The following is a 26,681-nucleotide window of genomic DNA, read 5'->3' as shown; positions in this document are numbered from 1 at the left end:
GCATGCGACGTTTTGGCCAAAGACTCCGTTAAAAAGTTTAATGGATGATGATCAAAAGTTGTTCAACTATCCAAGGTAAAAGTTACTCTTGGGAAAACCTAAAAGTCACTTAGTTAAAATCCTTAGCCGTGTTTTTTCTAAGTAAGCTAAACCCTAGGTTATAAAATACTTAGTGGGAGGAGGAGGCGTATCATATATGTCTATGATTGCACTTACGTTTCTCCCTATATGTTCACACCGTGAGATTCATGTTTGGCCTCAAGATGCCCCAGGATGCATCCTCCTTAGGATGGTGTTTGCATGAGTCAATATCAAGGTGGACGAATAGAGTATTTATAGTAAGTGGGTGAAAGGTGTGTGTCAACATGTCCTATGGTCTCTGTCATTGGTTCACACCGTGAGATCATTCTGTACGCCCTCGTGTCGCTCTGGTAGCAGCCCCCTTAGGAAAGGTTTTGTGCAGTTGGTCAATATCCAGGTGAACTCCAGAAATGGATAGGGTCGCTTTAGGTTTTGCCCTAATCGGATTTTTTCCCTTAGGATTGGCCTTTTGGGATAAACCTCTAGGGCTTAAAATGGCAGGTCACACTTACGGGAGATTGTTAAGTAAGTTAATGATCTCTTGGCCAAATCCAATGATGGCTAGTCGTTATAGGAGCAAGAGTTGTTTTGGTATTAATGACTGGTTGAGATCTTCTCAATTCAGATGAGGGATAACTGACCTCCCTTAGGCGACTTTTGTCCTAAACCTTTGAAGCATCATTGTGAAACTAGATGTCACTTGGGGTTCATGTTAGTTTTGCTAAAACCTTATTGGATGTTGTTTTGTTTTACTACGGGTATTTGCTTAAAACCTAACATAGGTCAATGTGTTTTTCTTTTTAGCAACTCGTTAGTATTTCTGTTTAAAGCTTTTAAAAATGACCGATTTATTTACAGTGAAAAGAATCGTGTGAAACGAATTTCGTGGCAAGCGACCTCCATCCCACTACTCTCCAAAAGAGGAGACAAGACAGTAAATATGATTTATTGGTCTTGGAGACATGTCTAGTGGAGAATGATGATTCTGCCTGGATCCTTGATTCAAGTGCTACCAATCATGTCAGTTCCTCTTACCAAGGATTTAGTTCCTGGAAAACGTTGCCACAAGGAGAGTTGACTCTTCGAGTCGGTAATGTGAGGTTGTTTCAGCTGTTGTTGTAGGCAGGCTGAAGTTATTTGTTGACAAGAAACCTTATCTGTTACTGGATAAAGTTTTTGTAGTTTCTCATATTAAGAGGAACTTAATCTCAGTTTCTTGTCTCATTGAACAAGGCTATACCATTTCCTTTTCTAAGAATAAAGTGTTTATTTTCAAGAATGGAATGGAGATTGGTTACGGTTCAATGGAAAATAACTTATATGTACTAAGGCTGTTAGTTATAAAAGCCTGTCTTAAAAGCCTTGTTTAACATTGAAATGTTCAGTATGGCAACAACAACTAAAAGACCAAAGGTTTCTCCAAAGGAAAATACCCATCTTTGGAATCTAAGGTTAGGTCACATCAACCTCAATAGGATTGAGAAGTTGGTGAAAAGTGGACTTCTAAAGAGTTTAGAAGAAAACTTCTTGCTGGTATATGAATCATGCCTTAAAGGCAAGATGACCAAATGACCTTTTACTGGAAAAGGCTACAGAGCCAAGGAAGCCTTGGAGCTTGTACATTCAGACCTCTGTGGTCTGATGAATGTTAAAGCTCGAGGTAGGTATGAATATTTCATCTCTTTCATAGATGATTATTCAAAGTTTGGGTATCTCTTCCTAATGCAACGTAAGTCTAAAGCTCTTGACAAGTTCAAGGAGTATAGGGCTGAAGTTGAAAACTTGTTAGGTAAGAAGATATAAACACTATGATCTGATCGTGGTGGAAAGTATATGGACCTCTAATTTCAGAACTATATGATAGAACATGAGATTGCATCCCAACTCTCGGCCCTAGGTACACCTCAGCAGAATGGTGTATCTGAAAGGAGAAACAGGACCTTGTTGGGCACGGTTCGGTCTATGATGAGTTATACTCATCTTTCAGACTCATTTTGGGGTTATGCAGTGCAGACTGCATGTTATATTCTAAAAAACGTTCCCTCGAAATGTGTTTCTGAAACACTTTTTGAGTTATGGAGAGGCCATAAAGGCAGTTTACGCCACTTCAGGATTTGGGGCTGTCTGGCACATGTGCTAGCGACTAACCCATAGAAGTTGGAACCGTGTTCGAAGGTTTGCCTCTTTATGGGCTACCCCAAGGAAACGAGAGGAGGATACTTCTATGATCCAAGTGAGAATAAAGTGTTTATTTCCACTAATGCTATCTTCTTGGAAGAAGATCACATGAGGGATCACAAGCCACGAAGTAAGCTTGTTTTACATGAGATCTCACATGAGAATAAGACTGCTGAGGGTTCAACAAGAGTTGTTGAACAGGCTGATGGATCAACAAGAGTTGTTGAGGTCGGAACGTCTAGTCAACCAGCTTAAGAGTTGAGACTGCCTCGATGTAGTGGAGGGTTATGAACCCACTGGATCGCTGCATGGGTTTGACTGAAGCCCATAACATCATTACGAATGATGGGGTTGAGGAACCGTTGTCTTTTAAGAAAGCAATAGAGGATGTTGACAAAGATGAATGGGTTAAGGCCATGAACCAGGAAATAGAGTCTATGTACTTCAATAACGTCTGGGAGCTTGTCGATTCACCTGATGGGGTCACACCTATTGGGTGCAAGTGGATCTATAAGAGAAAGAGAGGTGTAGATGGAAAGGTGCAAACCTTTACGGCTAGACTCGTGGCAAAGGGTTATACCCAGGTTGAGGGAGTTGACTATAAGGAAACTTTCTCACCTGTTGTCATGCTAAAGTCTATCTGGATTCTTCTATCCATAGCCACATTTTATGATTACGAAATATGGAAAATGGACGTCAAGACTACCTTTCTGAATGGTAATCTTAAGGAGACCATCTATATGACTCAACCAGAGGGGTTCGTAGTTCCAGATCAAGAGCAAAGAGTTTTCAAGCTTAATAGGTCCATTTATGGGTTGAAACAAGCATTTCAATCTTGGAACATCATATTTGACATTGCTGTCAATTTGTTTGGCTTTGACCAGAACGTTGATGTGCCTTGTGTTTACAAGAAGATCATCAACAGCTCAGTAGCTTTCTTTGTACTGTATGTGGATGATATCTTACTCATTGGGAATGATGTTAGATATCTGACTGACATTAAGAGTTGGCTAGCTACCCAATTCCAAATGAAAGATTTGGGTGAGCACAATATGTTTTGGGATCCAGATCATTCGGGATCACAAGAACAAACGGTTAGCCCTGTCTCAAGCATCGTACATTGATCAAATGTTGATCAGGTATAGGATGCAAGATTCCAAGAGGGGTTTGTTACCTTTCAGGCATGGAATCGTTTTGTCTAAGGATCAATGTCCTAAGACACCTCAAGAGGTTGAGGAGATGAGATGGATTCCCTATGCTTCTGCTGTAGGAAGTTTGATGTATGCAATGTTGTGTACTATACCCGACATTTGCTATGCAGTAGGGATTGTCAGTGGGTATTAGTCCAATCCAGGATTTGATCACTGGACGGTGGTCAAGACGATCCTTAAGTATCTTCGGAGAACAAGGGTCTACATACTTGTGTATGGAGCTAAGGATTTGATCCTTACGGGATACAACGTTGCTGATCCCTTTACAAAGGCCCTCACGACTAACATGTTCGAGGGTCACCTGGAGAGTCTGGGTCTGCGGGACATGCGACATCTTATCTAGGGCAAGTGGGAAATGATACTGGGGTATGCCCTTGTTTATTGTATATTGTACATTTTTATATTGTATTATACATTAGTCTCCCGAGTGATTAGGACAAGTAGGAGATTGTTGGGCTTGGTGTCCTAATTCTCCCGGAGTCTCGTTGTTTTGTAAAGATACACATTGTCCAATGAATAAAATAAGTGTTATTTAATTCTGGCATTTACTTATATCCAATAAACAAAGTTCCTTGGTTATTTTATGTGAACTTAAGCATGTATATGTGATATACAAGTGGATCATGCCTTAAGTGATAACCTAAATTGGTATGTAGTATAAAGATTAAGGTGGGATACCTGATCTTGGTGATACTACGGATACGGCCCGCTTTGTAGAAGTTTGCAAGTGTTGTAAATTACTACAGATGGTAGATCCTGACCATTCGTGTGGAAACGTGGAGCGGGGGTATCCTATACAAAGAGTTTGTATAAGATATGGACCACGAGATGACTAGACTCTATATATAACGTCGTTGATACTAGAGACTTACATCTCACCTAAACGACCATAGGTCACACGACCTCAATCCTGAGTGTTTTGAGAACTCCTGCCTTTGAGGGCGGTTCTTTGATTAGTATGGGTGAGAGTGGCCAGATTGCCAACTCAACATGCCTACCTTTTTGGGGACTTGTCTAATCTAGGAGCTGGGAACTCAATCCACAAGATGGAATTCACTCCTTTCCCAAAGCAGGGATAAGTAGAGAGATTGCTCTCTTAAGGGCTGATTCCGGGGCTTGAACATGGTGGCCACAACTTCTCTTTGGAAGAGAAGACTCAGTTATAGTAGGACTATGATTTATGCTCATTAGAGGGATTAGTGGTACTTAAGGAGATAAATGTAACTACAGGGGCATAATGGTTATTGCCTCAACTGTACTTACGAGCAATCTATGAAGGGTTGTCGCACTGTTGATTGGTTAAGATGGACACATAATATATCTATAGTAAAGAGAGTTCAGCTGTTGGTCTTTAGTGGAGTGCCTGGCAGTTAATGGATGGTGGATCCTGTGACGAAAGAGTTTAGTCAGTTATTCACGTACCGTTGGAGCTTCGAAGCTACAGGTCCATGAGGTCCCCTTGGTAGCTTGGATCCTGTTGAGGATCAGTTCTTGGTGTTGATTTGAAATGTTCAAATTGACAAGAGGTATTTTGATTATATATGGTATTATCAGTATGATGTATAAGATACATCTAGTGGAGGATTGATGTAAATGAGATTTACATTAAGTACTATGGAATAGAAAAAGAATTATGGTTTATGTGTTTCATGAGATGAAATATTAAAACTATAGATTATAAATAGAGTGTGATAAGTTGGTTATCATTTATATTTATAATAATATTAATTATTGGATAATTAATACTTTTTCTTTTAAATAACCAAAGTAGTGGGTGCTTATTGGATCATGGTAACCATGAGTTTAAAAGAAAAGTGGTTTCCTATTTTGAAAAAGAGTTTTTTAAAATTTTTTAAAAAAGGTTTTGAGTTTTCTTTCGGTGAAAAAGAAACTCACGAAGTTGTCAAGTAAATACAGATTTACTAAACAATGGCTGGGCGAGCTAAACGATCGTGCAGGTGCGAGCTAAACGATCTCGCAGTATTGATTAAACGATCGCATAGTTTTGCTAGCGATCACTGGCCCAAGGTAAACGATTGTGTAGAGTCTATACGCGACAAACCGAGCTAAACGATAGAGCTAAATGATCGCATAGATTTGGTTAGACGATCACATAGCTTTATCTAAACGATTGGACATTGACCTATACGATAGGTCTCAGCCATCTCTCATTTGCCTAGTCGTGTACGCAATCGTTGTTTCATCCGTTCGTCTGCCTCACACCAAGTCCAAATAGAGCCCACCCTCTGGATTCTCACACTGAGAATACCAAGGTCGCCTTATTGGTGGTGTCAGATTCAACTCGACACCATCGAGGTTTTCTGGAGGTTGTTCGTGGAGCCGTGGAGGTCATTCGTGTCGCTGAGAACGAGCGTGGTGTTCGTTCGTGTTGCGGAGGAGATCGTGACCAAGGAGATCATTGAGGACGATCGCGAAGTGTTCGTGCTATGTTCGTATGGTGTTGCAATCGTATAGATTGAGTGTTCGTGGTCGCCGTTGTTCGATCAGAGTGCGTATCGGAGCGTGGAGACGCTTCTGCCTATGTGCATAGAGTTTGTCTCTTTATGCATTTGTATTTTGCATGCTGTAATTTCTGTATGAATCACATAACTGTTTGTTTTGAAGTCAACTGTAAACATATGTCAATTCATGATTGTAATTTGGAATAGTCTTGTTCAGTTGCTCATGGAAATTGTGATTCCGATTTCCTTCATTGAGGTCATAGAAAAACTTCCATCTCTAGCAAATGTGAAAGCTTTAAGGAGTTTCTTAGGATATGCGGGGTTCTACAGACGATTTGTGAAGGACTTCTCTAAAATAGCTCAACCGTTGAATGCATTGCTGGAAACTAACAGAACTTTTGACTTTGACTCACAATGCCTCACCGCATTTAAAGCATTGAAGAACGCACTGACTACAACACTTATTTTGATCACACCCGATTGGACAAAACCATTCAAGCTGATGTGAGATGCTAGCGGTTATGCGATGGGGGTAGTTTTAGCACAGAAGGAAAAGACAATGTTACACCCCATCGCATATGCGAGCAGAACATTAAACTCCATGCAGGAAAATTACACCACCACAGAGAAGGAGCTTCTAGCGGTAATCTTTGCGATTGAAAAATTCAGAGCTTACTTGTTGGGATCCAAATTTATAGTCCACACTGATCACTCGACAATAAGATATTTAATGACCAAAAAAGATGCAAAGCCGAGGCTAATCCGATGGGTTCTCCTACTCCAAGAATTTAATATGGAGATAATCGACTATAAGGGAACGGAGAACCAGTTTACTGATCATTTATCGAGATTAGAGAACATCCTTCCCAGACGAACAGTTGCTTAAAATTGAAGAATTACCCTGGTATGCAGATATTGTGAACTTCTTGGTTTGCAAACAATTTCCGGAAAATTACACATCCCACCAAAAGAAACGGCTCATTCATAAATGTAAATTCTACCATTGGGACGAGCCAAATCTTTACAGAAGGGAACCAGACCAGATCTTGAGACTCTGTGTTCCAGAGACTGCTTTCTAGCGCATACTTTTTCAATGTCATGACTCAGCCTATGAAGGACATTTCAGGGGACAACGCACAACAACAAAAGTTTTGCAAAGCAGGTATTACTGGCCAACTCTGTTTAAGGACGCACGAGACTATTCTATGAAATACGATAAGTGCCAATGCACTGGAAACATTTCAGAGAAAAATGCGATGCTGATGAACATCATATTGGAATTGGAACTTTTCGACGTCTGGGGCATAGATTTCATGGGACCATTTCCACCATCAAATGGTCATAAATACATTCTGTTGGCCGTCGATTATGTTTTCAAGTGGATTTAAGCGGTCTCATGTGTCGCAAACGATGCGACAACAGTCTTCAAATTATTACAGAGAAACATCTTCACTCGTTTTGGCACCCCACATGTCATAATAAGTGACGAAGGAACCCACTTCGTCAATCGCATCATTAACAAATTACTGATCAAATACAATGTCCATCATAAGATTGCCACCGCATATCACCCCCAGACAAACGGACAAGCCGAGATTTCTAATAGAGAAATCAAGCTAATTTTAGAAAAGGTGGTGAATTCCTCACGGAAGAACTGGGCCATGAAGCTTGACGATGCCTTGTGGGCATATAGGACTGTCTATAAAACACCCATAGACATGTCCCCATTTGCGTTGGTGTATGGGAAGGCATGTCATCTGCCGCTGGAATTAGAGTATAAGGCGTTGTGGGCAGTTAAGAAGCTTAACTTTGCTCTGAAGGCTGCAGAGGAGGAAAGAAAACTTCAGTTACTCGAGTTGGACGAATGGAGGCTACAGGCGTATGAAAATGCCAAAATCTACAAAGAACGTATGAAGCGTTGGCATGACAAATGACTATGTGAAAGGAATCTCCAGGCAGGTCATAAGGTCTTATTGTTTAATTCTAGGCTATGACTCTTTTCGGGAAAATTGAAATCGCACTGGTCCGAACCATTCATAATTAAGGAAGTATTCCTGAACAGTGCGGTAGAGTTAACAAATGAAGATGGGACCAGCGCATTTAAGGTAAATGGACAAAGAGTCAAGATGTATCATGGAGGAGATTTCCAACACGAGAAGACCTCCGTGGACCTGAGGAAACTAGAATGAAGAAGAAAAGTGTAGCCTTTGCATTGATAAGCAACACACACTCATCAGGGACGAATTCTTTTTTTTTTTTTAGTATCCTTTTGATATTTTCCTTTCATAAATCTATCTTACTTTTTTTGCATGATCACTACTCTTTAGAATTGCCAACTCGTTCTTTCATACTTTTTATCCTCTTGATATTTATCACTGATCGTAGTAAACGATTGTGATGGAGTAATGCGATAACCTCAAACACGCGACCGGTTCGATCAGCCCATCGCAATCAAGAAATCAGCCCACCGAAAAAAGGATGCAATAAAAAATGATGCGGGCGACAGAGCAAATTTGGGGTTATGTCTTTCCTTGCCTCATCTTATTTCAATTTTGCACTTCTCGCATTTCAATTTAATATTGCTAAATTCTACTATCGCAGCCTCTTTAGTTTGACTCGATCTTGAATTCTTGATTACTTTATTTAGTCGTCGCTTCACCCTGTGCCAATTATGACTTCAATGGTGAAATTCATGCCTTTATTTCTTACCGCATGTACTGGAGTCAAATAAATTTCAAGACAATCAATTCATGAAACATTTCTAAAATTTAGCGGTCTACCAGCTTTCCTTCAAAACTATTTTTATGAAATTTCCTAAGTTCATTGCATGAGTTGTTTCGTCTCTCAGCAATGAGGACATTGTTGTGTATAAATTTGGGGTGTTAGTAATGTTATTTTCAACCTTGTTACTTTTAGAAATTCATTTCAATCTAAAAAAAAAAATTAACGTTGAGATCGGATCCTGCTCGTAGTTGGATGTCCGCATGACACCCGTGGGGGCAAGCCAAAACGAAGGTTGGGCCCTCGGATCAGTGCAAGATCACAAAATGAATATCTGAATCGCGCAAGGGTCAAAATCACTTGAACACCTCGGTTTGAGAAAGTTTGAAATAAATCATGCGATGTCCTGGAAACGAGTAAAGTTTTTTTGAAGGTTAAACTTGCGGTCCCTAAAGATTAGAAATATTTTAGGAAGAGATCAGGATAGAAATTAATAAGGCATTGGTTCATGAAATTTAAATAAGGCACCTTAAGAAGTCTAGGCAGGGTAAAGGTTGTTGAATCTTTAAAGAAAATCTTTAGTTTATGCTTGAGGACAAGCATTGTTTTAAATTTGGGGGTGTGATAACTAGTAGAAATACAAGTTATTATAGCTCAAATTAGTAAAACAATGAGAGAATGCAATGGTAAAATAGGCAATATCATGCCCGAAAGCGCTAAACTAAAAGGAATTGCGATCGCGAGCGCTCATCGCATAAAAGTAGTTAATTTACCTATTTTATGCAGGTACAATGCGATGGTGCATATGGAATTGCAATCCAAAGGCACAAGGCGACATCGCGCTTGAAGTTGTGATCGCAAGTCATGCGATCGTGAGAAGTTTCTTAAAAAGGTGGCTGCATAAGGACCTCGCATCAAGGTGACAACATAATAAATTGTGATGGAACGTAAAGCTGATAACGGTCGATTCTGAATTTAGTTGACAAGTCGTTAAAAGCCACACTATAGCAAGTACATTAAACTTTCGGTGAATTTTAAACGACGCAACAAAATAGGGAAATTAATGCCGCCCATCATTGCAATCATTTGTAAGAAAAGCTGCTTCACCTTGAAATCTATAAATACCGAAGGCCACCAGAGAGAGAAAAAAAGTTAGTTAGTCAGTTCACGCACATACTTATACATATATATAGAAGACAGTGAGAGCAAGGAGACGAGGAAGCCAAGAGAAATCGTTCCCGGACAGATCGAAAGACTACCAGAAGCAATACAAAGGAGAGAGGGCCAACCCTTGCGAGAGCAAGAATCCACAATTAGAATAGAGTTGAAGTGACAAAGAGTAGAGTAAAAGGCCACGAGAAGCAAGACATTGCTTACCGGGCTTGTTATCTCTCAATTCCATTTGCTATTTTGTATTCAGTACTTTATTTGTAGAAAATGGAAACTTCATTTCAATCTATGTTCAATCTCTCCATACCATGCATGAGTAGCTAAATTTCTGAATGGGTAGAGAAGCACTTAGCTAGCATGACTTAAGATTTACATTTTATGCGATCATCTTGTCTTATGTATGCATCATTCACCTTTGGACATACTTGAGAAAGTAGTCTAAAGATAGAATCTAGGCTTGAGAGAGTAAGAATAGATCGCATAAGTTCCCAACTCACTCTATCTTATGAAGCTGAGTTCTCAACTCCCAAATCAGACGAATCCCTAAAATGGTAGGTTTGAGTCGGCACTCTGGCCACTCGCACCCATGCAAATCAAAGAACCGCCCTCAATGGCAGGAGTTCCCAACTCACTCAGGATTGAGCTCATGTTATCTATGGTCATCCTAGTGAAGTAAAGTCTCAGTCATGAACGGAGTTATATGACAAGACATTAACACTTCGAAGTCAAGCCTTATACAAACTCTTTGTATAGGATGCCCCTGCTCGTATGTCCACTACACGAATGATCAGGATCAGACCATCTATGATAAGTCACAACATTTGTAAACATTCCACAAAGCGGGCCACGTTCGTAGTGTTACCAGGATAAGGTTTCCCTTCTATATCCGTATACTATAGACTATTTTTGGTTGTCACTTAAGACATGATCCACTTGTATGTCACTACAAACATGCTTAAGTTACATAAAAACAACCAGGGATACTAAGTTTATTGGTTTGTGGTAAAATAAAAACCATCTAAATGTGCAAAGTCAAGAAGTGAAGTAAATATCATATATATTATACATAACAAATGTTCGTACAAAGTTGTTTACCTACAGGACACGAGACTTTAGGGCACAAACCCCAACAATCATAATAGAGAGTGATTGGCAAAGACATATTTGGAACAACATCCAAATATGTAAGGAATTTCCTCAGTTGAACAGCCTCGTTAGTGGCTTCACAAGTGACTACGTATTCGGCTTCCATAATGAAGTCTACGATGTATACTTGCTTAATGCTTCGTCAAACTACAACCCCTCCATTTAGAGTGAACACTAACCTTGATGCTGATTTCTGAGAATCTCTATCAGTCTGAAAGTCAGAGTCTGTGTACCCTGTAAGGATCAAAACCTTATCTCCATAAACAAGCATGTAGTCCCTCGTTCTTCGAAGATACTTGAGGATCGCTTTGACTGTGGTCTAGTGATCTAATCTTGGATTGGACTAATAACAACTGACAATCCTTACTACATAGAAAATGTTAGGTTGAGTACATAACATTACATATATTAAGCTTCCAACAGCTAAAGCATAGGGAATCCGTCTCATCTCCTTAATCTCTTGAGGTGTCTTAGGGCATTGCTCTTTAGACAAAACAATCCCATGCCTGAAGGGTAACTAACCTCTCTTGAATCCTGCATCTTGTACCTGATCAATATTTGATCAATGTACGATGTTTGAGACAAGGCCAACCTCTTGTTCTTACGATCCCGAATGATCTAGATCCCTAGAATATATTGTGCCTTTGTCAAATCTTTCATTTGGAATTGGGCTGCTAGCCATTTCTTAATGTCAGTCAGAAAGCCTACATCATTCCCAATGAGCAGGATATCATCCACATATAGTATCAGGAAAGCTACTGAGCTATTGATGATTTTCTTGTAAACACAAGGCTCATTAACATTTTAATCAAAGCCGAATGATTTGATCGCACTGTCAAATCTAATGTTCCACAATCTAGATTCTTGTTTCAACTCATAAATGGACCTATTAAGCTTGCAAACTCTTTGCTTTACTCTTGATCTGGAACAATGAATCCCTCTGGTTGAGCCATGTAGATGGTCTTCTCAAGATTACCATTAAGAAAGGCAATCTTGACGTCCATTTGCCATATCTCATAATGGGTGAGAGTGACCAGATTGCCAACTCAATAAGCCTACCTTTTTGGGGATTTATCTGATTGGGGAGCTAGGAACTCAGCTACACAAGACGAAATTCCCTTCTTCCTCGAAGTAGGGCTAAGTAGATAGATTTTTCCCTTAAGGGCTGATTCCAGGTCTTGAACATAGTGGCCACACCATCTCTATGGAATAGAGGACCCAGTCATACTAGGACTATGATTTATTGTTCATTACAAGAATCTGTGGTACTTAAGAAGTTAGAAGTAACTACAGGGGAAAAACGATAAATTGGCCCAGCTGTACTTATGAGCGATCTGTGAAAGGTTATCGCATTGTTGATTGGTCGATATGGACACAGAAATATATCTGTAGTGAGAAGAGTGCAACTTTCGGTCTTTAGTGGAGTGCCCAACAGTTAACGGATGGTGGATCTCGTGACTAAAGAGTTTAGTCAACTATTCACATACCTTTGGAGCTTCACTATAGGTTCATAAGGTCCCCTTGGTAGCTCAATGGATTCAAGTTGAGAATCACATTTTGGGATTGATTTGAAGTGTTCAAATTAACTAGAGAAAGTTCAATTATATATGATATAATTGGTGTCATGTATGAGATACATCAAATGGAAGAATTAATGTAAATATGATTTATATTAAGTACCATAAAATAGAAAAAGAACTATGGTTTGTATGTTTCATGAGATGAAATATTAAAACTATAGGTTATAAATATAATATGGTAAGTTGGTCATCATATTTATTTATAATAAATTAATTATATGATAATTAATTTCTTTTTCTCTAATAACCGATTGAGTGGGAGGTTATTGGAAGTTTTATGGTAACCATGAGATAACAAAGAAATTTTTTTTCCTAAAATAAGAAGTTACTTGATTCGGAAAGTTCTCACGGAGACAAGCTATCAAGTGAAAGAGTTTCACTAAGCGATAGCATTGAGAGACTACATAATCAGCTGAGAGATCGCTTAGAGTTGACTATACGATAGTCATTCAGCTGATCGTAGCTACACGATCGAGTGGCTAAGTCTATAAGATAGGTTTTCGTTTACCAAACGATCGAGCACATCGTCTATATAATAGATAGCATCTTATCTCCCACTTGCTCGATCGTCTACTCGATTGTAGACCTCCAGTCTCTTCCTCAAGTCAAGATCATACATAGCCTACAACTTTTGGATTCTCACACTGAGAATACCAAGTAACCATTGTGGTGGTGTCCACACTCAGTTCGTGGATCAAGTAAGACTAAATTAGGTTCGAGGAGATGTTGGCTGTTCGTGTTCATGTGGTGATCGTTGCGTTCGTATGTTGCGGTCTTTGGACGCATTGGATTGATTGAGGGATTCTTGAAGAATGGTTCTTCAAAGGTATGCATCCTCTATCCCTTGTATCATGGTTTAGCATGCTATAGTTTCTGTATAAGCATAACTTGTTAATTTCCATTTAGATTGTAATTGATTTGTGTTCAATTCAAATGGAATTTGGAACGTTCCCTTCCATTCCTCATGGAAATCCTCGTGTTTGATTTCTTTCAATAAAAACAATACGATATACAATAAACTAGGGCATACTCTATACCCTAGTATCATCTCCCACTTGCCCTAGATAAGCTGCCGTATGTCTCGTAGACCTAGACTCTCCAGATGACCCTCGAACACTTTAGTCGTGAGAGCCTTTGTAAACGGATCAGCAACGTTGTGCTCCGACGCGATCTTTGTGACCATCACATCATCACGATGCACAATCTCCCTGATCAAATGATACTTCCGTTCGATATGCTAGCCTCTTTGGTGACTCCGAGGTTCCTTAGAATTTGTCACAGCCTCGCTGTTATCATAATAGAGTGTGATCGGCAAAGACTTATTTGGAACAACTTTCAAATCTGTAAGGAACTTCCTAAGCCAAACAGCCTCTTTAAAAGCTTCACACGTGGTACATATTCGGATTCCATAGTGGAGTTCATGATGCATCCTTGTTTGATACTTCGCCAAACTACAACCCTTCTATTCAGAGTGAACACTGACCCTGATGTCGATTTTTGAGAATCTCTATCAATCTAAAAGTAAGAGTCCGTGTTTCTTGTAAGAATCAAATTCTTATCTCTATACACGAGCATGTAGTCTCTCGTTCTCTGAAGATACTTAAGAATTGTTTTGACCGTCATCCAGTGATCTAATCCTGGATTGGACTGATATCGACTAAAAACCTCTACTACGTAGCAAATGTCAGGTCTAGTACATAACATTGCATACACGAGACTTCCAACAACCAAAGCATAGGGAATTCGTCTCATTTCCTCAACCTCTTGAGGTATCTTAGGACACTGTTCTTTAGACAAAATAATTCTATGCCTAAAGGGTAGTAAATGTTGGGTTTTATGTTCTAAAACTCGTGGTTTGTAAATAATAGAACTTATTCTAAAAATTCAATAAGTTGTTATTAAATATATTGTTTTTTTTTTCAAAATCCAACAAATCTAAGTCCCTTGACTATTACATAAGTACTTGAGCTTTATGTGGAGACATACAAGTGGATCAGGTTTGAGTAAATAGCCAAAATGATCTATAGTATATGAATAAGATTGGGTGCCTTATTCTGATAACACTATTGGATGCGACCTACTCTATAGTTATTACAAAGAGTTGTAAAGTGCTACAAACGAAATGATCCTAATTCATTCATGTTGGGATATGAGGAGTGGGGGTGTTCTGTGTAAATGAGTTTTGTGCAAGATCGGAGCATGAAACCAGTCACTCTTACTTTATAAAGTTGTTTACTATATAAGACTGACTATTTCAAAGTGATGGTCTAGGTAACTTAACCTTAATCCTAAGCTAACTATGAACTCATATTTTTGTTCGGGATTATCCTTTGATCTGCAAACGGTGAGAGTAGACCAATTGTCTTTGCTCAAAAGCCTCCCATTTTGGGGATAAGATTGGATGAATAGCTGGGGACATAGGGTGCAAGACGGAATTCACTCCTACCCGATTAGGTTAGTAGAGAGATTGTTCCCTTCAAGTGCTAATTCTGAGTCTTGGACAAGAGGCCTCATCCTCTCATTGGCCCGAGAGGGATTCGATTTGTTGATTGGATCACAAATTAATTATTCAATAGGGGATCAGTGGGACTTAAGAAACAAGAGGTAATTTCAGGGGTAAAACAGAGATTCGTCCCAACCATTATTACGAACAACTGTGAAGGGTTAACTTACTAATCATGGTTATATTGAGTGGACATAATATATCTACAGTGAGGGGAGTTCAGCTATGGGCTTTAGTGGAATCACCCATTTGTTAACGAATGAGGGTTAGTTCGGTCTAAAGAGTTTAACCTATTAATCTCGGATCGTTGGAGCCCATGATCTGTAGGTCAGCGAGGTCCCCCTACTAGCTCATAAATAGATTAGCTCTAGAGTAGCGTGATAAATTGATTTGAAGTGTTCAAATTAAAAATAAATGAAATTGGAGAAATAATATTTAAATATGATTTAAATATTTGAAGATGAATTGTGTAAAATATAATTTAGTATTTGATATTAAATTAATTAGAATTATTTAAATTGTTTAAATAATTATTTGTTAATTTTATTAAGAAAATTAATTTATGACATTAATTTTGTAAAATTAATAATATCTTCAATTTTATTAAAAGAATTGATTTATGAAATCAATATTTGAAAATTTGAAAAAGAAGGAAAAATACACAAAAAATGGAAAATTGGATTTCTCATTACTTCTTCAAGTAGCTCACTAACAACTCACTTCTTCAAGCTTCATTAACTTCAAGCATGAGCTACATCTCATGTAGCAAATCTCTTTGCATGATGGTCTGCAATATATTGAAGAGATTGGAGTGATTTTGAAGCAAGGCAGCCGATTAAATATTTCTGAAAAATTCGAAAGAAGAAAGACTTTCTTCATTTGGATTACAGTTGTGAGCTTGTCCCTGAATTCCCTTAATTCAAGCTTATTTTGAGTCTTACTACTCAATCTAGAGCACTAAGAAGATAGTAGGGAAGATCTTGGGGTGGTCTATTACAAGATTCAGAGGAGATTAACAGCTGGTTTCAAGCTTTGAGAAAGTTCTACAAAGGTATGTTTTGAAACCCATTTATTTATGCTGAAACATGCTTTCATTTCTGCCAAAATTAATGAATTAGAGTGCTTATGGATCCTTGTCACTTCCGCTGCGTGATGGTACATTCCAACAATAAAACCCTCTTGGAATTCTGCATTGAGTACCTGATCAACATCTTGTCAATGTACAATGCTTGAGACAAGGCCAACCTCTTGTTCTTACGATCCCGAATGATCTGGATCCCTAGAACATACTGCGTCTCTCCCAAATCTTTCATTTGGAATTAGACGGCTAGCCATTTCTTAATGTCGGTCACAAAACCTACATCATTCCCAATGAGTAGGATATCATCCACATACAACACCAGGAAAGCTACTGAGTGGTTGATGATTTTATTGTAAACATAGATGGTCTCCTCAAGATTACGATTCAGAAAGGCAATCTTGACGTCCATTTTTCATATCTCATAATCATAAAATGTGGCTATGGACAGGAGAATTCTGATAGACTTCAACATGACAACAGGTGAGAAAGTTTCCTCATAGTCCACTCCCTCGACCTGGGTATAACCCTTTGCCACGAGTCTAGCCTTAAAGGTCTACACCTTTCCATCTACACCTCGTTTTCTCTTGTAGATCCACTTACACCTTATAGGTTTTACCCCATCAGGCTGATCCACAAGTTCCCAGACAGAATTGAAGTATATAGACTCCATTTCATGATTCATGGCTTTAATCCACTCATCTTTGTCAACATCTTCCATTGCCTTCTTATAAGACAATGGATCCTTAACTCCATCATCAGACATGATGTTTTAGGCTTCAGTCAAAACTTTATAGCGTTCCGGTGGGTTCACAACCCTCCCACTACGTCGAGGCAGTCTCAACTCTTGAGATGGTTGGCTAGATGAACCGACATCAAAAACTCTTGTTTATCGATCAGTCTGTTCAACAACGGTTGTTAAACTCTCAGTAGTCTCACCAGAAATCTCATTTAAAACAAGTTTGCTTCGTGGTTTATGATCCCTGATATGGTCTTCTTCCAAGAAGATAGCATTTGTCGACATAAACACCTTATTCTCACTTGGATCAAAGAAATATCCATCCTTTGTTTCCTTGGGGTAGCCTACAAAAAGGCAAGCTTTTGAACGCGGTTCTAACTTTTTAGGGTTAATCATAAGCATGTGGGTCGGACATCCCCAAATCCTGAAGTGGCATAAACTACCTTTACAACCTCTCCATAGCTTAAAAGGCATTTCAGAAACACTCTCTGAGGGAACATTGTTCAAAATATAACATGCAGTCTCCACTGCAAATCCCCAAAACAAGTCTGGAAGATGAGCATAACTCATCATATACTGAACCATATCCAACAAAGTTCTGTTTCTTCTTTCTAATACACCATTCTGCTGAGGTGTACCTGAGACCAAGAGTTGGGATGTGATTCCATGTTCTATCATATAGTTCTGAAATTCTCAGTCCATATACTCTCCACCACGATCAGATCATAGTTTTTTTATCTTCTTACCTAACAAGTTTTCAACTTCAGCCTTATACTCCTTGAACTTTCAAGGGCGTCAGACTTACGTTGCATTAGGTATCTTGAATAATCATCTATGAAAGAGATGAAATATTCCTGCCCACTTTGAGCTCGAACATTCATCGAACCATAGAGGTCTGAATATATAAGCTCTACGGTTTCATTGGCTTTATAACCTTTTCCAGTAAAAGGTTGTTTGGTCATCTTGCCTTCAAGGCATGATTCACATATCGGTAAGAAGTTTTCTTCTAAACCTTTTAGAAGTCCACATTTCACTAACTTCTCAATTCTATTGAGGTTTATGTAACCTAAACTTAGATGCCAAAGATGGGCATTTTCCTTAGGACAAACCTTTGGTCTTTTTGCAGTTGTCGTTGTTCTGAACTTTTATGACTAATGGCCTTAATACATACAAGTTATTTTCCATTGAACCAAAACCAATCTCTATACCATTCTTGAAAATAAACACTTTATTCTCAGAAAAGAAGACGATATAAACTTGTTCAATCAGAAAGGAAATTGAAATTAAGTTCCTCTTGATATGAGGAACTATAAAAATATTATCAAGTAATAGATAACATTTTTTGTCCAAAAATAACTTCAAACTGCCTACAACAACAGTTGAAAGAACCTCACCAGTACTAACTCGAAGAGTCAACTCTCCATCTTCTAACATTTTCCATGAATTAAATCCTTGGTAGGAAGAACTAACGTGGTTAGTAGCACCTGAATCAAGTATCCAGACAGAATCATTATTCTTTACCAAACACGTCTCCAAGACAAATAAATCACATTTATTGTCTTTAGACTTATTCCTCTTCTAGAGAGTAGTGGGATCAATTAAGAACCTATATAAGTTCCAAGTTCCATTTCAGAGAACAATTCTCGTCGATGAACTTTTCAAGTGTCAGCAATAATTGCTTTTTCTTTTAGTCCCTTGACATTCAAGAAAGACTGGAGATTATCTTGGGAATTGACGCTACTGGTATCTTTGTCATCCATCCCTTTGTGCTCAAAAAATTGAGAATTGACATTTAAACAATTTTTGCAACGAGTCCATGATCTCACGTGCAATGACCATGTTCTCAACCCTTTTGGCCAATGCATTAGGTATGGTAGCCAAAATGTGAAGTCAGGTCAACGAATTAGCCTTCATCCATACCTTATATGCATTACGAACATTTTCCAGTGCATTAATTTTCGGGACTTGAGAAGTGTCTTGAGGACACTCCTCAACCATGACAAACTCGAGGTCGTTTACCACGAAATATGTTTTAAGAGACTCTTTCCAATGTATGTAATCGGCCAAATTAAAAGAGGCAACTAATGGAAAGTCATACATGTTACTTAAAAAACAAACACGTTGATCTACATTAGATTTTAGCAAATACTCTTTAAAGAAAAATCCGATTAAGTTTAGCAAAATCTAAATGAACACATATGACATCTAGTTTTGCAATGACGCTTCAGTGATTTAGGACAAAAGCCACCGAAGGGTAGTCAATTTATCCCTCCTTTGAATTGAAACGCTCTCAACTAGTCATTAATACCAGAACAACTCTTGTTCCTATAACGACTAGCCATCATTGATTTGGTCAAGAAATCATTAACTTGCTTAACAATTTTTCGTAAGTGTGACCCTTCATTTTAGATCCTAGAGTTCCACCCCAAGCAGCTAATTCGAAGGGAAAAATCTGATTGGGGGAAAAACTAAAGCAACCCTATCCATTTCTGAAGTTCACCTTGATATTATCAAGTAGACGATAACGATGCGATGAAGCATAATCATCTAAACGATCGCTGAGTAAGCGTAAGGTATCGTATATCGGGTGATTGTGTAGTCAGTGACTATGCAATGAAGCATGCTTAACTACATGATCGTTTAGTGTACGCGCCTTTTAAATGATGAGTGTCAAAAACTCTATGCAATTGTTTACCTCAAGCGTGCACGCGATCGAGCAGCCAACACTACATGATAGAATAAACTCCTTACCCAATCGTTTAGCATTAGCTATACGATCGTTTAGTAAATACTACACGATCGGGTAGAACTTTTCTACACGATTGTTTAGCTTGGGCTACACGATGCGACCAACCTTTGGTCTTCTTCCACGATGAGAACTGCATCTTCATGCTTCAAAACTTCATCACGAACGACTTAAACAACTTTAAACACTTTGAATACAGACTCGATTGCTTGTTAATTATGCCCGAAAACGCATGGGGCTCTTGATAACGGGCAGAAATGCACATTATTACAACGCAAAGTTATAAAACAATGCAAGATTACGATGATAAAAATATACAATATTGCATCCAAAAGCATTAAGTTCACAACATTGCGATCGCATGCGTCCATCGCATTAAAACAGCTAACTTATGTATTTTTGTGCAGAAAATGCGTTGATGGATGGCGGAAATGTGATCCAAAGAAATTAACGTCCGAGCGTATTAAGAGATTGCGTTGACGCAAGGCTATGCGATAATTTGCGCTCACGAATATCTGCTCAAGAAGGTTGTCGCATAGAGCCGATGCATCATGGTGGGCGCATTTGGGTGAAAAGTGTAATAAATCACGATGGGACAGAAAGCTGATGACGGTCGATTCTGTATTAAGTTAACAAGCCGTTAATGACCTACTGTAGCAAGTACACTCAACTTTTTGGTGACAAATATTAGGCGCATCAGACAGAGAATTAATGCCATCCTATTAGTGCAATCATAAGAAAGAAGAAGCCTTTCACCCTGAAGCTCTATTAATACCGAAGGACACCTTCAATGAAGGTGTTTGTTCAGTTAGATAATTCTCCCCATAGATAGAAGTAGCCTTGTTCATAGTTTTCTTTACTTAGAAGGAGGAAGAGAGTGAAGGGAGATTATACCGAGAGATCATTTCGGTGAACTTGAAAAAGTGTCGGAAGCATCGAAACCAGAGAAAAGGCCGACTCTTGCGGAAGCAAGAACATATTTTGGGCGAAATAGAGATAACATAGTGTAAAAGCCTTGGGAAGCAAGGAATTGCTACCAGGCTTTCTACCCTTATTTCCATTGTCATTTTGTACTCTGAACTTATTTATAGAAATGGAAATTGCATCTTTATATCTGTTCACTCTCTGTACATTACGCATGAGTAGCTAAATCTGTCGAATGGGTTGAGAAGCACTTAGCTAGCATAACCTGGGATCTTCATTCTATGTGATTATCTTGTATTATGTATGCGTCATTTGTCTATTAAAGATGCTCGGGAGGGTAGTCTAAGGATAGAATCTAGGCTTGGAAAAGTCAGGTTAGAATCTAGGCTCGGGAGAGTCAGATTAGAATGCATAATCAAGAGATGGAAGCTGAGGAATAAGTTCTATTTTCTATTAACGCATCGCATGCACCCTAGAGATAGGTTATGATTGTATGCGATCACATTGTCCTTGTGTACATCTTGCATCATCGCATAGGCAAGAAGTAGAGACTCAGGAATAAGCTCTTAGACATGATCACATTCATCACATGCGTCCTAAAATTAGGAGTCATCGCATTTGCAATGAAAAATGAGTTGCGATCGCATGAGTGTAGCATGATCACATAGCCCGAACGCATTCTCAAGAAATGCTAGCTAAGGACCTTCTCAACTCGTTCCTCCGCATACTCAGTGTATCTGTCGCATAAGTACTCTTTTCTCAAATCCATAACATACTTTATACTGTAAACAACAAACCAACCAAGACCTTGATTTATTTGTTACCGCAAAGTGATCTAAAAATTACCACCGCATATCGTTTTCCTTAGTCCATGAGTTCGACCCTGGGCTTACCAGGCAACTCAGTAGGATTTATACTTAGATCTTGCTGAGAAAACTTGCTTGCACAATGCATTTCCACCAATGCAATCCTTACCATTATTTCATCGCATAAAATAACGCACCAGCTCTTACAAATTAACACTTTGTAAACTTAAAGAAAGCTTTAAATAGAGGCAACCATCCCGTAAACATCCATCAACACATCCACAAACACATTTAACTCTTAAATGCATTGCATAACAAACTTAAAACCCACCACGACTGTAAAAGAAGTTCAATACAGCAACGAAATTTGGAATATTAGAACAACCCGATTCTAATACCAATTGAAGGAAATCTAAAACAGAGATTTCCATGAGCAGCAGAAGTGGATCGTTCCAAATTCCATTCAGAATGAACACAACAATTACAGTCTAACCGGAAACAAACAAATTATGCATAAACAGAAATTAAAGCATGCTACAAGAGGATACACGGGATAAAGTATGCGTTTTGAAGAACTTTTCTTCAAGTATCCCTTGATCAGTCTCCAATGCATCCAAAGTAGCACTCGAACGCAACGAACAGACCAGCCAACAATACGAACAACTTGATGCTCCTCGAACCCATCGAGTCCAACTCGATCCACGAACGGATTTAGAACACCACCACAAATGTTACCTTGGTATTCTTGGTGTGAGAATCTAGGAGTTGTGGGCTCTGTATGATCTTGGATTAAGAAAGACATGAGGTATACGATTGAGTAAATGGGAGATATGAACACTATCTATCGTATAGACGATGTACTCGATCGTTTAGAAGATGAAACCTATCGTATAAACTTCTACTACTCGATCGTGTAGCAACGATCAACAAGTAACTATCATATAGTCAACTCTTAATGACCGTATACGCTCTCCACGGCTATCATTTAGTAAAAACTCTTTTTACTTGATAGCCTTTTTCCGTGAGATTTTTCCAAATGAATCAAATTCTAATTTTGGAAAACAATTTTCCTTTTATCTCACGGTTACCATAAAACTTCCAATAACCTCCCACTCAAATCGGTTATTATAAAAAAAAGAATTAATTATCATATAATTAATATATTATAAATAAATATGATAACCAACTTATCATATTATATTTATAACATATAGTTTTAATATTCCATCATATGAAACATATAAACCATAGTTATTTTTCTATTTTATGGTACTTAATATAAATCATATTTATATTAATTCCTCCAATTACTGTATCTAATACATCACATCAATTATATCACATATAATTGAATTTCTTCTTGTTAATTTGAACACTTCAAACTAACGCAATATCTGATTCTCAACTTGAACCCATTGAGCTACGAAGGGGACCTCATAGACCTGTAGCTTGAAGCTCCAATGGTACGTGAATAAATGATTAAACTGATTAAACTTTTTAGTCACGAGATCTACCATCTGTTAACTGTTGATCACTCGCCTAAAGACCGACAGCTACACTTTTCGCACTACAGATATATTTCTGTGTTTATATGACCAATCAACAGTGCGATAACCCTTCACAAATCCCTCATAAGTACAGTTGGATCAATTTACCATTTTGCCTCCATAGGTACATCTAACTCCTTAAGTACCATTGGTTCCTTTAATGAATAATAAGTCATAGTCCTACTATGACTGAGTCCTCTCTTCCAAAGAGAGGGTGTGGCCACTATGTTCAAGACCCAGAATCAGCCCTTAAGGGAGCAATTTATCTATTTACCCCTACTTCAGGGAGGAAGTGAATTTCGTCTTGTGTAGCTGAGTTCCCAACTCTCCAATCAGACGAATCCCTAAAAAGGTAGGCTTGTTGAGTTGGCAATCTAGCCACTCTCACCCATACTAATCAAAGGACCGCCTTTATAGGCAGGAATTCCCAACTCACTCAAGATTAAGGTCATGTCACCTATGTTCATTTTAGTGAAATGTAAGTCTCAATTATCAACGACATTATATAAAGAGACTAATCATCTCGTGGTCCAGTCTTATACAAACTCTTTATATAGGACACCCCCGCTCGCATGTCTTCACATGAATGGTCAGGATCAAACCATTTGTAGCACTTTACAAAACTTGTAAATATCTACAAAGCGGGTTGTATCCGTAGTGTCACTAGGATAAGGTATCCCTCCTTTATCCTTATACTACAGACCATTTAGGTTATTACTTAAGGCATGATCCACTTGTATGTCTCACATACGTGCTTAAGTTACATGAAATAACCACGGATATTAGTTTATTGGATTTGAGTAAATGCAAATAAAATAACACTTATTTTATTAATAACATTGTATACAGGATGTTTACAAACTACGAGACCACGGGAGAATTAAGACACCAATCCTAACACCTTAGATTTCTTTTAGTATAATAAGCCCAAACCACTAGCCCAGCCTCTCAGTCCAATCTGATACTTTGAATCCAAAAAAAAAAAAAAAAAAAAAAAAAGGTTTAAATACTACATTAGTCCCTATACTTTTAGTTTTGGTTCATTTTGGTCCATGTACTTTCAATTTTGGTTCATTTTGGTCTTTATACTTTAAAATGTTCATTTTAGCCATTGTACTTTAACTTTGGTTCACTTTAATCCTTATACTTTTAAAAAGTATCATTATATTTCCTTCATTTTCACTTCTAAAGGATAAAAATGGTAATTTTTTAAAGTTTAAAGACGAATATGAATCAAAATTGTAAGTGTAAATATCAAAATTAATACTTTTAAAACATTGGGATCAAAATCAACAAAAGTTGAAAGTATAAAAACCAAAGTTGCTTGTACTTTCAACTTTTAAAGTAGAGGGGTTAAAATGAATAAAAACTAAAAATACAAAGACAGTTTAAACAAATATATAAATAAATGAGCCCTCAGCCGAAAAATTTCACAGATATGGGTGCAGTTATTATGCGTTATTGTAGTTATTATGTGTGATCGTTTACTCAGATATGGGTGATCATTTAGTTAGTTTTAGGCGATTGCTTAGTTATTTATTTGTTTAGTTAAATGTACAATGCAAATTGAATTCTATTACCATAAATATTTATTTGCCTACAACTTGGCAACATATTGTTTCCTATACAATACCATATTAGCTTGTGTTAAGCTAGCCCTATCAACACCAGTTACACAGTATTCTATAAATTTAGCACAAAAAATACCACAGTCTAGAGACTTGCCCTCTTGGAGGGTCACCTTCGATCTCTTCACTTCCCCTTATCTGTACTTGAACCTCCTATGTTGAATGTCAAATTGGACATAAATCAACATCAAAGATATTGCTCTAGCCACGAGCTAAAGATAACCATTAACTACGTCGATATCGGTGTAGTTTGGTATGGAGTCAAATACAAAGATTGTGCACCTCTCCAGATTGATGACAAGTATAAGCCAATGTTGTTTGATATTGATTGGCCCAAATACAAAGTCAACATCCATCCACGCTGGCTTGTATTCTTCATATTGTCCAAGCACGTAGTCAGTGAAGAAGTGAGATTCTGCCCAAAACTTCATGTGTGCTTCATGATCCAACCAGCCTGCCACATTGCCATCCTCCATTTCAAGACCTTCTGACTAGATCTTAGAAGCAATTCCCTCTGGCTCCATCAAAGCACCTTGGGAAAGGCAAGATGTAAATACATGATTGAGTGAAGAGTAGTTTCAACAAATATGTGAAATTTCCTTACCGTGAAGCTCGAATCAACCACCGTGAATCGATACTTGCATAGGTCAAGTTTTGAGTGCAACTTCTGATGCACGTGCATCAATAGAAGATCCATAGTCTTGTCCAAAAAAGAAAATATATTTATAAATATTGTAAATTCTAAATGATCATGTAGAATTATCTTAGAGATCATGTATAGAAATACTCATGTCCCCAAGCACCCATGTGTTCTGCTCAAGTATTTTGAAGAAATCTTTGGTTCTAAAGGTATATACTACCGTTCGCTCCTCATTTTTTGTTTTAGGATGAATTTTCCATTTTTTGTATGCATTCCACATGACATTTGGGACTGGGAAGCATGGGTCATAGGAACTAACAATCCTTATAGGGAAGTCAGGTATAGGGACCAATGGGTTGGGATTGATAACAACAGTGGTCAGTTTCAATCCCACTACAGGTGGTTGAGCTTCTTGAGATTGGGGTTGAGAAGATTTTGAAGGTGAATGAGGTGGTTGAGGATCACTTGAATGAGGGGGTTGGGGATCACTAGATAGAGAATCTCCCTTTTCCCCTCATTTTCACATACTCAGGTGTGAACTTGGCTGATTTTTTCCTTTTCTGGCATCCGTGGTCATTTTTATACTACATTTAAATTATAAGTCAGTGACAGTACAATGTTAAGATAACTAATTTATGCAATAGCCTTACCTTGACTTCAGTGGCATCCTTTTGAGTTGAAGTCCCTACAACTTGGGCTAAATCTGTATCGACATGGCCCCTAAGATTGAACGCTTGAGTGGGAAGTTCATGTATTTCATCAGCAGTTTGATAAACTAGCTGTTCATTGATAGTTGGACCCTCCACTGGCTGTTCATTGACATGTTCATGTACACTGGTCTGAAGAGGATCTTCTCCATGTTCTTTGTGGGTATTGTTACCATCATCATTATTATCATCATGAGAAATCCCTTCATTATTGTCCTTCTCATCATGATGAGTCCTTATATTATTACTATCTTGAACAAATCAAATGAATATGTAAAACAATCATTTAAGAATATGTAAACGTTCTCTTAGAAAATATAAGCATCGTTTAGATATCTAAACGATCGTTTAATAATCCTAAACGATCGTCTATATTTTCTAAACGATCATAGAAAATATAAGCAATCGTTTAGATTATCTAAACGATCGTTTAGTAATCCTGAACGATCGTCTATATTTTCTAAACGATCATTTAAGAACATGTAAACGATCGTTTTAAAAATGTAAGTGACCATTTAGATTATCTAAATGATCGTTTAATAATCCCAAAGGATCATCTATATTTTCTAAACGATCATTTAAGACTATCTAAACGATCGTTTATGACTATGTAAACGATCATTACCATTTGAGAATATCTAAACGACTGTACAAAAATACATACCTCATTTAGTCGATGGACTATCTGAGGGAACTCTTATTTAAGAGTACCTACGAGTGGAAGTGGATCTTTCCAATTCATTGTGATAGAATTACCGTATATACATTCAAACATACTTTCATAATGCTAAAGGGATCAAGAAATCATACCAGA

Source organism: Benincasa hispida, chromosome 9 (genome assembly GCF_027475165.1).
Source record: "Benincasa hispida cultivar pf3 chromosome 9, pf3_genome.v1.1, whole genome shotgun sequence".
In the NCBI taxonomy this organism is placed as follows: Eukaryota; Viridiplantae; Streptophyta; class Magnoliopsida; order Cucurbitales; family Cucurbitaceae; genus Benincasa; species Benincasa hispida.
This window is presented reverse-complemented; position numbering follows the sequence as displayed.